Here is a 13,601-nt window from a genome sequence, read left to right as displayed (position 1 = left end):
ATATAGCAATAGCAGAATTGCGAAAATTATAAAACAAGAAACACGAACAGTGCAATTAAACAGGCCTAAATCCACTAACCACATCCTAGGCTACCTAACAACCTAAAATCCACTACAACATGCATAACTAACTAGCCTAAATATGAACATAAACAGAAAAAATATGAATTAACTACGAATGGATAGAAGGGTGGCGTTCGGCGGAACCTGGTAGGCGAATTAAGGAGAGTGGGGCAGAGAGGTGGCTGGGGGATAGTGGCGGTGGCATCGGGCGCGGCAGAGGAGGGTGGCGGAGGCGGCGGCGATTGCTGTTGGTGACTGGGTGGTGGTTGGGTGGTTGGAGAAGAAGAGAGGAAGGAGAAGGGTTTGGCGGGGGCACGAATGGTAGGGTTCGCGTGACTGGGGGGGTTATAAATTTGAATCTACGATCGCGTGGGGCACGCGGTCGCGTGGTTGGGCTGAAATGGTGGTTGACGCGATCGCATGGGGCACGCGGTCGCGTGGCTGGAGTAAAATGGGGGTCGACGCGATCGCGTGAGTGGCGCGATCGCATGGGATAGCTAAAAGAGTGAATGACGTGATCGCCTGGGGCATGTGATCGCATCGCTGGAAATTGTGCTAAACGCACGAATCCAGCGTCGTTTCAGCGCAACTCTCTGTCTCCTTTAGGGGTGTTGTGTAATCCATGCGACGCGATCGCGTGGGATTGATGTTGTGCAAGTGACGCGATCGTGTTAAGGACGCGATCGCGTGGGCCGTTTGTGCGAAATGCACAATGGCCGCATGATTCCAGCCTAACTTTCTGGACGTTGGATCTTTACGCCGATCTCCAGATCACGCGGCTGCGTGAATGACGCAGTCGCGTGGGAAGTGTTTTTCGCAACTTGACGCGATCGCATGAATGATGCGGTCGCGTTGCACACCCTCCTTTTTTTTTGCAAAATGCATAATGCAATGTTAATATGAATGTTATGCATGATTCCAGGTTCAATGAAGTAAAATGAAATAAAACTCAAAAATAAACAAAACGGAATAAAATTAAAATTGAAAAAAAAAAAGAACGATCATACCATGGTGGGTTGTCTCCCACCTAGCACTTTTAGTTAAAGTCCTTAAGTTGGACATTGGATGAGCTTCCTGTTATGATGGCTTGTGCTTAAATTCATCCAGAAATCTCCACCAACACTTGGAATGCCAATAGCCTCCAGGGTCCCAAACTAGGCATGTAAAGCTTCTGAGTAGCTTCAAATAGATTCTCAGGCTCCCGGGGTGACGAGTGTCAGAATAGATTCCAGGATCCCAAACTTGGCTTTTAAATCCGCCTTTGTCTTGATCTATATTTTTCCATCCGGGCGGTTTAGAAATTAGATTCTCACCAGAATAACCAAACGTTTTCCGAGATCCATTTGATAGATCATGATGCCAATCTGCACACTTCGAGTCAAAGCGTGGAACCTTATTGAACCTTGTGCACCAGCTATGAGTACGAGCCATTTCCCTTTTACTCTTAAAGCCGCAGAGAGCTCTAAGCTGACCATCTGTTTCAAGCAAACCATATTCAAGTGGAAAAATAAAGCTAAAGGTTAAGGATTGTACCCACTTGAAGCTTGTATTGGGTGGTAATGGCCTTGGGATAGGTGGTTCCAGTGGTTTTGTGAGTTTTACTCCCTTGTGCTCTTCTGTGAAATTCTTCACTTCTTTGCAAGATTCTTCAAATGTATCCATGTCCTGATCAAAGCCTTCTATGTCTTCCTCGTCATTCAAGTCATAAACGGGAGGTTGGGAAAATCTACCTCTGTATCATCTTCGTACTCGCTTGGAGAAGATTCTTCGATCTCAGAGAATTCACTTGCGGATGCAAGTTCATTACTAGAAGAACTGGACTTGTGACTATCATCATCAAGAGAATTAGCTTCTTGGGTCATTCCATCTAGTTCTTCATAAGAGACTTGCTTTGGGGGTTGTACACTATCCTCTTTAGCATCAATTGTAACGGCCTTGACAGAATTCTACACAACTCTGGGTTCCCATGGAAGTTCAGCGTCTCCTAAGTCTTCAACCAACTCTTCTTCTTGTATAATGACAGCTTCCTCTACTTGTTCTAGTACGAAGTCATGCTCTGTCTTGTCCACTAGAGTTTCTAATATCTCCTTCATGCTACGCTTTTCATTAGATTGCCCACATGGGGCTCTGGGAGGCCCTTGAATGTTCGAACGTCTAGAAGATAATTGACTTATTGCTTGCTCCAGTTGATGAAGGGTTGTTTGAAGTTGATCTACTGTTCCCGTGAGACGAACTTCTGATTCTCGGGGTGATGGATTTGGACGTGGTACATTGGGAAGTGGTGGTGTTTGGGAGTAATTGGATTGGAATCAGGGTAATTGAAGATTATATGGTGGCGAATGTTGAAAAGGAGCTTGTGAGTGTGGTGGTTCAAGGTTGTGTTGAGAGGATGGCCTATAAGCATAGGGTGGGGCTTGTTGGTAACTAAAAGGTTGTCCACTATGTCTATTGCCTTGGTATGCATTGTAGAATGGTCTTTGTCCATGATATCTTGGAAGGTGTTGCTGCCAAAAGGGTTTATCAGATCCTCTTGGCTCCATCCATCTTTGATTGCTCTGACCTTGATGCATGTTCCTGTTATAACTTTCATTCCGTTCAACAATATTAGAACCAAACTCAAAGCGAGAGGGGTGAGAATTCATAGTAACTAATGAAGATAAAAGAAGAAAATAAAAACAAATAAACACGTAAAAGAAAAATATTTACAATAACCAATAATAAGGCACACGATTGCAATTCCCCGGCAACGGCGCCATTTTGAAAGAACTTGGAAGATTGATGGTTTAGAAGTTATAGTAAACTCTCGTTGTAAGTATAGTTACTAAACCAAGCAATCAACCTTTCTTACAAATGTATTGGTTGTCACAAGTAACAAACCCCTAAATAAATTGATAACCGAAGTATTCAAACCTCGGGTTGTCTTCTCAAGGAACTGCAGGGAAGTATGTTCTTATTATTGGTTATGGAGGTTGTAAATTGGGGTTTTGAGAATGAGGAGCGAATGGTTTAATTAGCAATTAAAGTAAATCAAGAACAAGTAAATTAAATGGCAAGTAAAATAAATAGACGACTGTAAATAAACTTTTGGCAAGGTATGAGAGATTAGAGGTCCTATCCTAGCTATCCTTATCAATGATGATGAAAATTGAATCTTAATTCCACTTTGTTAACCTTTACTAAGGCAAAGGAAGGTCAAGGGATTAATTGGTTTGATCTTCGGATCCTGTTTATTTCCTAAGAAAAGATTGGGATTATTGAAGTTCAATTTAATTAACAAAGATAACAATTATCAATCATGTTTGAGTTTGATAACTCCTGAGTTACTGATTTCTTAACCAAGACCAAAAGAAGAAAAGTAAATCTACTGGAATAAAAATGTCTTCGGATGGGAATAACAATAATGTAAATAAAAGAAAGCAATAATAAACTGAAATACCTCAATTAACATTAATTCAAAGAGTAATCTGTAACATAGAAGAATTCATAAATAAAATTGGGAAAATAATAAAAAGGAATATTGAACCTGATAGAAAGAGATAATCCTGAAAGCGCATAAAATCCTAAATCTAAATCCTAATCCTAAAGAGAGAGGAGAGAATCTCCCTCTCAAAACTAAATCTAAATCATGGAAAAACTAACTAATTGGAGACTCTCCTTGAATGGATGCATTCCCCCACTTCATAACCTCTGGTCTATGCCTTCTGGACTTGGATTTGGGCCAAAAAGGGCTTCAGAATTCGCTATGAGCGTTTTCTGCAATTTCTGGTGCGTGGCCTCTGTCACGCGGTCGCGTCATTCAGAGTTTTCCTTGTCACGCGGTCGCGTCAGTCATGCGACCGCGTCATATGTGTTTCCTCGACGCGCGCGGTCGCGTCAGTCATGCGGCCGCGTCAATGCCTTTTCGCGCTGGCATGCGGCCGCATCGCCCATGTGATCGCGTGGCTGCCAGTTTCTTCAAAAACTCTGTTTTGTGCTTTCCTTCCATTTTTGTATGTTTCCTTTCCATCCTTTAATTCATTCCTGCCTTAGAAGATCTGAAACTACTCAACACACGAATCACGGCATCGAATAGAAATAAAGGGTAATCAAAATAATTATTTTTAAGCATAGGAAACATGTTTTTCACATACATCAGATAATAAGGAAGGGAAAGTAAAACCATGCAATTAATATGAATAAGTGGGTGAAGGATTGAATAAATCACTCAGATTAAGCACAAAATATATCATAAAATATGGGTTTATCAGGAGTTTCAAGCAAAAATTCTTGAGGGGCAAGGGGAACAATCAGCAAACTTTCAAGAATCATTCAATAGATTGTCCCTACGACAGTCCAAGTATGGGGAGTATACCCAAAATCTCTACCAATGGAAAAATATATATCATATAATTGGAGAACACAGGTATGTGGATAGAATGAAGTATGATATAGCAATTCAAGCAAAGTTGGACTATGTAGTCCATAGCATGCCAACACTGAACCAACAAATCAAACCATTTGAGCAATGCCAAGAGTTGATTGATTATCAGAGAGCACTAGCCAATAAACAAACAGCACACATGCAACAAGGATTGAAGGAGGCTGGGCTCTGGGATCAGGTAGACCAGATTTGGGATAGAAGATGCCCTGTTGAAGAACCCCAAGATAGAAAGAAGAAAAAGAAGAAAGGAGAAAGCAGCAAAGGAAAAGAGCAAGACAACTAGAGGTGGTGGAGTTTTTTTTTTATAGTCTTTTATTAAATAAGGATGATGCATATCTGAAACATGATATGCCTCCAAATGTTTTATGTTCTACATTTTCATATCTTGAATAGTTTTCTTGATTAGGATTTGCATTATGCTTGTTATCATTCATCTGCTTTAAATTCATGTTTTGTCTCCCTTTATGCATCAATAAGAGAAAATGTTTGAAAAAGAAAGTGATTGTCCAATGTTGTAGAGTTTAGAATTGAAATTTGTGGTGGTATATGCTTGATTAAAATGATGAGCTCAAAAATAAAAGCTGCATAATAGAGTGCTCTTTGTAGTTTAAACTTGATTGCTGTCTTGAAACCTTTTATACATGAAATTCCCTGGAAAATGAAGCAAAGTAAGAAAGAAAAAGAAAAGAAAAGCCAAGAATTGGCAAAGAAACAAACAATAAGGCTAGACACCAATAGCTTGGACCTTAGGACATATGTCTGTGGTGTTTTTTGTACTAGGATATACTTGGACAATTAGGTTCTGAGGAGTCTTTTAAAACTTGGTAACTTGGATTAACTAATCCGGAATTATCAACCAAAAGTCTATTATCAAGAGTAACCTAGCTACAAAGCATTTAGTTATCCAAAGAGATGATGGGCATCAATGTTCCTAAGAGAATTTGTGAGCCAAGTGTCTGTAGTGAAGAAGTATTGAGCAAAATCAAGCCAAAAGGCTGCTGCAACACTTGACACTGAGTTATCCTTAAGGAATAAGCTTCCTAAGCAAAAGAAAGAAGGAAAAACCAAAAGGGGATCAATCAAAAAGTAAAGTATTATGACAGCAACTCTAGTGAATCCTCAAAGAAGCATTTCTTATTCATCAGCAAAGAATAAATGAGCTGCATGTTTGTCTGCATAAAATCCCATAGTTCAAATTCTATTGTCTGCTAAATAAGGACATTTATGCTTCTCTGTTTCATTTCATTTCTTCTCAATGTTCAATGCTTGCTTGGCGACAAGCAAGGTTTAATTTTGGTGTTGTGATGACAAGTCATCTTATGCTAGTTTTACAAGCATTTTTTCATTAGTTTTATTAGGTTTTATGCACTTTCTTGCACCATAAGTAAGTAATTGGAGTGGATTTTCATGGTTATCTTGAAACAATCAAACATCATGTATTTTTCACAAAATCATAGGTTTTATGCTAGAATTAATTGATTTTATAAACGATGCAAAGATCTAGTGATTTTGGTAGAGTTTTGATTAGTTGTTTGGTTGCTTGTAGGTGAAGAAATGGTGGAAAGAGGAATTTTTGGCACACTTTTGAAGTTTGGGCACACTTTGGACCTTAGTCCACGCTTTAACATAGAGCGTGGCGCATCAAAGACACAAAGAGTAGCGCTCAAAAACTCAAGCATAGCGCTCTCTTTTGTTCACTTTTTCGTGAAGCAACAAGCCCAGGGAGGAGAGCTCGCACAAAGCAAAGCAAGGCCAGCACTCAATAGGCACAACGTAGCGCCCAAGGGGAAGCACCAAATGGTGCATCACGCACCAAGGACCAGGGGTAGCGCTCAAAACTTTGAGCGTAGCGCTCCATCTTCTTACCTTTTTCGTGCCTTCTTGGCAAGGAAGCAAGGCACAAGGCCAAGCAAAACAAGGAAGCACAATGCGCTGGCCAAGGTTCGAAGAGGGGAACCAAGCAAGGGCCAAGAGTGGCGCTAAAAAATGTGAGCGTAGCGCTCTCTTTTGTTCACTCTTTTGTGCGTCCAAGCCAAGCAAGCATGCACAAGGCTGGCCAAGGAGGGAGCACTCAAAACTTTGAGCGTAGTGCTCCATTCTCTTCACTTTTTCGTAACCCTTTGGCTAGGGAAACAAGGCACAACAAGCAAACCAAAAGTATAGCGCTCAAAGAGTGAGCGGAGCGCTCAAAATGTGAGCGCTATGGGCTAGGCTTGGCACATGACAAGGCAAAGAGTGAAAGTAGCGCTCAAGAATTCAAGTGGAGCGCTTCCCTGGGAGGTTCCCACATACCAAACCAACTTGAACCAAAATCAAACCGGACCACTTCAATTAAACCAAAGTCAAACCGGACCCATCCTTCTTCAATTCCATTTCTCATTCAAGGCCAACATGGAAAAGCCCACTCTAAGCTTTGAAGACCAAAATAGAAAGTGTATATATAGGAGTTAATTTGATTTGGGAGGAACCTTTGGCTGAATTTTTAGTTTTACTTGTAGCTTAATTTTAGTTTTCACTTGAAAATTTCATTTTATTTTGAATTTGGGATTTGGGAATTTGGATCTGAGTTCTTCTTTCTGTATTTTCTTTTCTTCTGCAACTCTTAATTTCTGTTCTTGGAATTTGAATTGAGATTGAAGAGCTTCATTGATTCTAAGTTTGAGAATCATCTTTTACCTCTCTTCTCAATTATTCTAAGGATTGGATCTGAGTTTAGTTTTCTGTTTTCATTTTCTTCTTCTGCAACTTCTACTTTTCTATTTTGGGAATTGGAAAATTGGATCTGAGTTTCATTCACTGTCTTCCTTTTTATTTCTTCTGCAATTACTTTTCTGCTTGATCAAGAGAGTAATTGAGATCTAGATCTACTTTCTAATCTCTTTGCTCTTCTTCGATCTTCAATTTCTCTTTAAGAATTTCACAATTGAATCAAGTTTTCTTGCTGTTTTGTTTCTTGAAGAAATTTTTCATTTCTGTTCTTGCTACTGAGCTCCAGATTTAAAGCCTTGCATCTCAGAGCCTTCTGATTTACTTTATTTTGCAATTTCTTGTTCACTTCCAAGTCCCAACACCCAAATCCTTTTACTCTTCAAGCAATTTACATTTCTTAGCACTTTAGATTCAGCTCTTTTACATTTCTTGCACTTTAAGCTTTGCAATTTACTTTTCTCACAATTTAAGTTTCAGCTCTTTTACATTCTTGCTCTTTAAGTTTCTCCAATTTTACTTCTTTAGCACCTTTAGATTCAGTCAATTTACCTTCTGCACTTTTAATTTCTTGCAATTTAGCTTCTGTTAATCAAAATCACTCAAATCATCAACTATTTGCTTAACTAAATTCATCACCTAACTAAAATTGCTCAATCCATCAATCCCTGTGGGATCGACCTCACTCTTGTGAGTAATTACTACTTGATGCGATCCGATTCACTTGCCGGTGAGTTTTGTGTGGAATTCTAATTTCCACCCATCACATATTTAATTATAATTAATAGTAAATTAATTGGCAGTTATGTAAGATTAGCCTATAAATACTAGGAATTCTTAGTGAATAAGGGTTGGAACTTTTGCTCAGTAAAACACTCTAGCACTCTCACATCCCAGCGAATCCTTGAGTTTGCAATCGAGTTACATTTTCTGTAGGGTTCCTCCCATCTTCTTCTTTCTTTCATTTTATTTTTCTTGTAAACTTAACATTTCAATCAAGTTTATTTATTAATTGTTCTTTACTTTCGAGGTTCAATTTATACTTTTGCCTTTAAGTTTTCATATTGAAGTCCTTGGATCCAATCGAAGGCATCTTATTTGTTTTCCTTTAATTTCTTTACAAACTTTTCTGTTTTATTATCTATTTGGAATTCAGAACTTTAAATTTTAAGTTCTTTTGATTAATTCGTATATTTACTTTATGTTATTTTTTAAAATTGGTTTAATTGAAGACGCTTTTGATGCACTTCTAGAAAACTGGTACTCGCACAGAGAAGTAAGTTTTGCTTCCAGATCATTAGATATCGAACCACCATCAATTTGCTAAAAATCGATAAAACAATGAGTAAAATAAATTATGATACCCTAGAACTATTTATGTATAAATTTAAATAACTATGTCCTAGAATGATTTATATATTAAACATGTTAAAATTTTAACAAATAAATCGTCTTATTTTAAGATTATTTATGTAAAATTTTAAATAATAAAACGATTTATATAATATTAAAATTTGTGAAATTAACTTTGTTTTAGAAAACTCTGATAATCTGAAATTGTTTTAAATTTAATTATATATAAAAATTTAATGTTAACGTTTTTATTATGATAAAGATTTAATTATAAATTTAATATAATTTAAAAAATTAATTAAAAATATAAAAATTTATTTAAATATTTGAGAGATTATAAGAGTTGGTTTGGGAACAGAACGGAAGAAGATTGAGAGGCAAGACAATGATAAGAGCACACGTGAAAGCAGAAGAAAGATGGCAGGGGTAGTGAGTAGTAATCGTAGAAGTTTCGACGTAGAGAAAGAGGAGCGCGGCGCCGAAATTGGAAGGTTCGTCAAAACGAATATACATACAATCAGTGGTGGAGCTTAATTCAGACAAGGGGTGGCCATGGCCCCCTCAAACTTTTTATAAAAAACTTAGTAGTACTTTTTCAAAAGATAAAAAATAGTTCAATTGACTTAAATACTTTACTATGACTTAAAGTGTCTAATAAGTTCAATAAACAACACTCTCTCTATCTTTATATTCAAATATAAAAAATTAGATATCTTTTATTTAATTAATTTAATATTATTTTATATTTTACTATTTATTTAATTTAATTTTTTATATGATAAAAAATAATAGAATATTTAATAAGTATTAATATTATTGTATTTGTATAAATTGATAAAATAAATTCAATAAATATTATAAATTTTAATATTTGTCCTTCTAACTTCTTCTTTATATATTTTAAAGGATATATATTCAAATTTTTATATAAAATAATAATGAAAAATCAAAGAATTGATACATTTTTTAAGAGAAAGGCTAATATTCAAAAAGGAGAACATATAACTTTTACAATATCAACACATGTAGATAATTCTTCTACTTTAATGAATCATGAAGAAAGTGAGATATAACCTTCAAAAGTTCAAAAAATTATATCTGATGACTCTAACTTTAATTTTTTGGAACGAGATCTTGAAAAAGAGATTTAAATTTGGCAGTATTACCCAAACCAGAGAGATGAGATTAGACGAGCTTATCTTAAATGAAGTCCATATAATAAAATATTTTGACAATTATTTTCTATTTGGCCCCCCAAAATTTTGTTTCAAGTTCCGCCACTGCATACAATCTCAGCCAATCACAACCCACAATTGTCAGACACACACACTCACGCTTGGTCAATTGTTGGTACTGCTCTCGTTCTCTTTCTCTTTCTCTTTCTCTTTCTACTAACTTACCCCACTCACTCTCGATTTCCGTTCCTATGGAACCTCGAAAATTCGCTGCCATACTCTCTTCCCTGATTTCCCAACTCATTCTCCTCCTCCTCCTTATTCTCCCTTCCAATTCCAGTCATTCTTTTTTTAATTCCAATTCTACCCTTATTGTTCACCACGTCCTCCTCTCCCACCAGATCGCTGCCTCTCTCTCCTCTTCCACGAGACGCAACAAAAAACGCCCCCGCACCGATCCAGACCCTGGTCCGGACCGGTTTATTTATTCGGAGCCCCGACTCATTTGTCCTATGCTTCAAAATGAAATCCTCCACGTTCGAGTGGCTCGCCGGCCTCCTCGAGCCACTCCTCGACTGCAGGGACCCTCTGCCGCTCAACCTCACCGCTGGCTCCCGCCTCGGCATCGGCCTCTTCCGCCTCGCCAAAGGATTGGATTACCCAGAAATATCTACCCGGTTCGGGGTTCCGGTTTCCGTCGCAAAGTTCTGCGTGAAGCAGCTCTGCAGGGTTCTCTGCACCAATTTCCGGTTCTGGATCTCGTTCCCGAATCCGAACGAGCTCGGTTCGGTTTCGCAAGAATTCGAAGGCCTCACCGGTCTCCCCATTGCTGCGGGGTGCTGCACTACACTAGGTTCGAGGTTGTAAGCCCCCGAGACCCTCCTTCGCCGCCTTCTCCGGTGGCTGCACAATTGGTTGTTGATTCATCCTGCCGGATTCTGAGCGTTGCTGCCGGTTTTTTCGGCCGCAAGAGCAATTCAAGAATCCTAAAGTCTTCTTTGTTCCAAGACATAGAAGAAGGGACATTATTGAATTCTCCTCCGGTTAAGGCTATGAACAATGGCGTTGAGGTTGATGTGAAACAGTATTTAGTTGGAGGTGGTGAAGGGTACCCTCTGCTTCCTTGGCTCATGGTCCCTTTCGCGGCCGAGGAGGCTGCGGCTGGTTCCAATGAGGAGAGTTTCAATGTGGCGATCGATGTTACGAAGATTCCGGCGATTAGAACTGCTGCGAGTTTGAGGAATTGGGGTGTTCTTGATGGACCAGTTCTCGAGGAGGTTAAGGTTGCTGTGGCTTACATCGGCGCGTGTTCCATTCTTCATAATGGTTTGTTGATGAGAGAGGATTTCTCTGCTTTGGCTGGCGAAATGGAAGGTTACCAGCTTCAGCAACAGAGGTATAGAGAGTTTTGTAGGTTGGATTTAGAGAATGATGATTCAATTACAGAGAAGGCTTTGGTTATACGTAGCACATTGGTTACAATGGTGAAGAAAAATTCTTAACTTGCTCAAATTCTTAGTGTTTTTTTTTCCCTTTAATTTCTTACTTTTTTGTTAACAAAACATAAACATGGGGAGGGGTATACTGATTTGTGCTCTAAGATGGTATGCAAATTTTCAGCTTAATGTATATAACACTGCCTCTTGAGAGCATTAGGTGGATATATATTTTTTAAATTGTATTCAAGAAACAGTTCAATTGTTTTGCTATGCTTCTATAATGTCTTAGATGTTAGTTCATTGTTACAATCTTGATAACTGAACTATATGACAATTGAAATATTTTGATGATGTAATGTTTGTGTTGGCTTTTGGTTATGAATAGTAGTTGCTGTTCTTATTAGTTTGTCTGGCTTACATGGGAATTTGTGTTGAAAAATAGAACCAGGGTGACCATAGTTGTCTGATACTCTGATATAGCATGCTGCCAATATACGAGTTCTTACAATTGGCAGACATAATTGGACCTTTGTTCATGTTGCTTTTGGTTCTTGTGGCTTGACATCATGGTTTTCTAGATAGATGAAATGTGTAAATTTCGTTATGCTAAATTGCTAAATATGTGAAAAGGGTGCTTTGAGGCTAAATTATGCAGAAGTTGATCCATGTTTGATCAATGGAATGAAAAATTGAAAATATGCATACAACTTATGGTTTGTAATTTACAAAGTTATCTTTGCATATACATTAAAAAAAAAAGAAAAAAAGAATAGTGTATAGTGTTCAACTCCATATTGAATTCTTGAACATATATATTTTCTCCATGTACCAAACAGAAAGAAGGAAAGAAGAGGAGCGGGGGTGGGTTGATTCCTTGTTCATTATGTCCATTGTCCCACCTGATTATAGTATTTTTATCTTGTTAGAATTGCTGTCTTTATTGTTGACTTTCATCTATTTATCTATAACAATATATAATGCCAAAACATGGAGGTTTGGTGTCCAATTTTCTATTTCCTGTTTTAACCCTACTAACATAATTCAAAAATATTATACAACAAAAACTCACGCGTAACTTCTATTCAATTCTTTACTCCCACGATCTCTCTTTTTTTTGGTCTGATTCTTCTTTATCTTATAAACTCTTCTCTGTACCGCACAATTATTTAAATGAGTTTTTTTTGACATCTTAAACTAGGTAAAGACGATGTCAAAAGATTTATTTTCGTGGCCATATATGAAATAAAAAAATAATTAGAAGCCAACAAGTGTTTAATCAGTGGTGATAAATATTTTTTTTGTACAGATCTTATTATATTGGGAGGTATTCATTTAAATTATGTTTTGTTTAATTCTATATTGGTTTTTGTTTGTATAGTGTTGTTTTAAGTATATCTGTGAGTACTGTACTCTGATGGTCTGTCTATTAGTTTAGCCTCATTCTAATTATTCTATTAAATTTTTTTTAATCATAAAAAATATATATCTTTTTTATTTTTTTATAATTTCATCTATTTTACTGGTTTTTTTTTACCTCCTAATACACTTTGTTATATTTCTCTTGCTGCCATTATTTTTTTACCTTCAACGCTATCGATTTCGTCACATCCATCCTTACAAATTTTATTTAGTTTTATTGCAGTTATTATGTTCACGTATAACTTCTACCTATATTTTTTTTCTCTTTAATTTACTTATCTAATTAATATTTTCATGGCTCTTTTACTTTTTTTTTTTAATTTGTTCCAATATTTCACGTACAAAAGATAGTGTTCTATCTTTTTTTCTTACCAAGGAAGAACTAATTTTTTTCAAATTATATGTATTTTTTTTAAATATGTCTGTATCTATCAATGATGAATTGAAAAAGTCTAATATTTTGTTAAATTTAAGGATTTTTAAATTACTTCATATGTGATAATATTATTTTTTTAATTTTTAAATTATTAATTATATAGAATATTATATTTAAAATTTGAGTACATGAATATTTATTTTTAAATTAAACTAAAATAAATGAATTATATTACAAAAATATAATTTATTTTGACTTCTATAATATCATTTGTTTGGCATATGGCACTGGTTATTTGATTAACATATAAAAGATGTAACATATAAATAGTGATAATTAATTACGATGGGGTGAAGAGACGGTGGAAGAAGAAGAAAAAACGAGAAGGAACAAAGTAATATGATAACAGCGATTAGACAATGATAGGTATGTGTATAGAGAATAATAATAAGAGAAAGAATAGTGTTTGATATAGTAAGGGGATATAATAAAAATTATAAGTTAATAATTTAGAAAAATAATGAAATTAAAAATATTTAAAAAATTAAATATAAAATTAAAAAATAAAAATAAAATATTTAAAAAATTAAAAATTTTAAAAATTAAATATAAAATTAAATGCTTTATGTCTTACTTTTTTTAGCAAAACT

This window comes from Arachis hypogaea, chromosome 20 (genome assembly GCF_003086295.3).
Source record: "Arachis hypogaea cultivar Tifrunner chromosome 20, arahy.Tifrunner.gnm2.J5K5, whole genome shotgun sequence".
Lineage (NCBI taxonomy): Eukaryota > Viridiplantae > Streptophyta > Magnoliopsida > Fabales > Fabaceae > Arachis > Arachis hypogaea.
The sequence above is the reverse complement of the archived record's forward strand: the minus strand, read 5'-3'. Positions refer to the sequence as shown.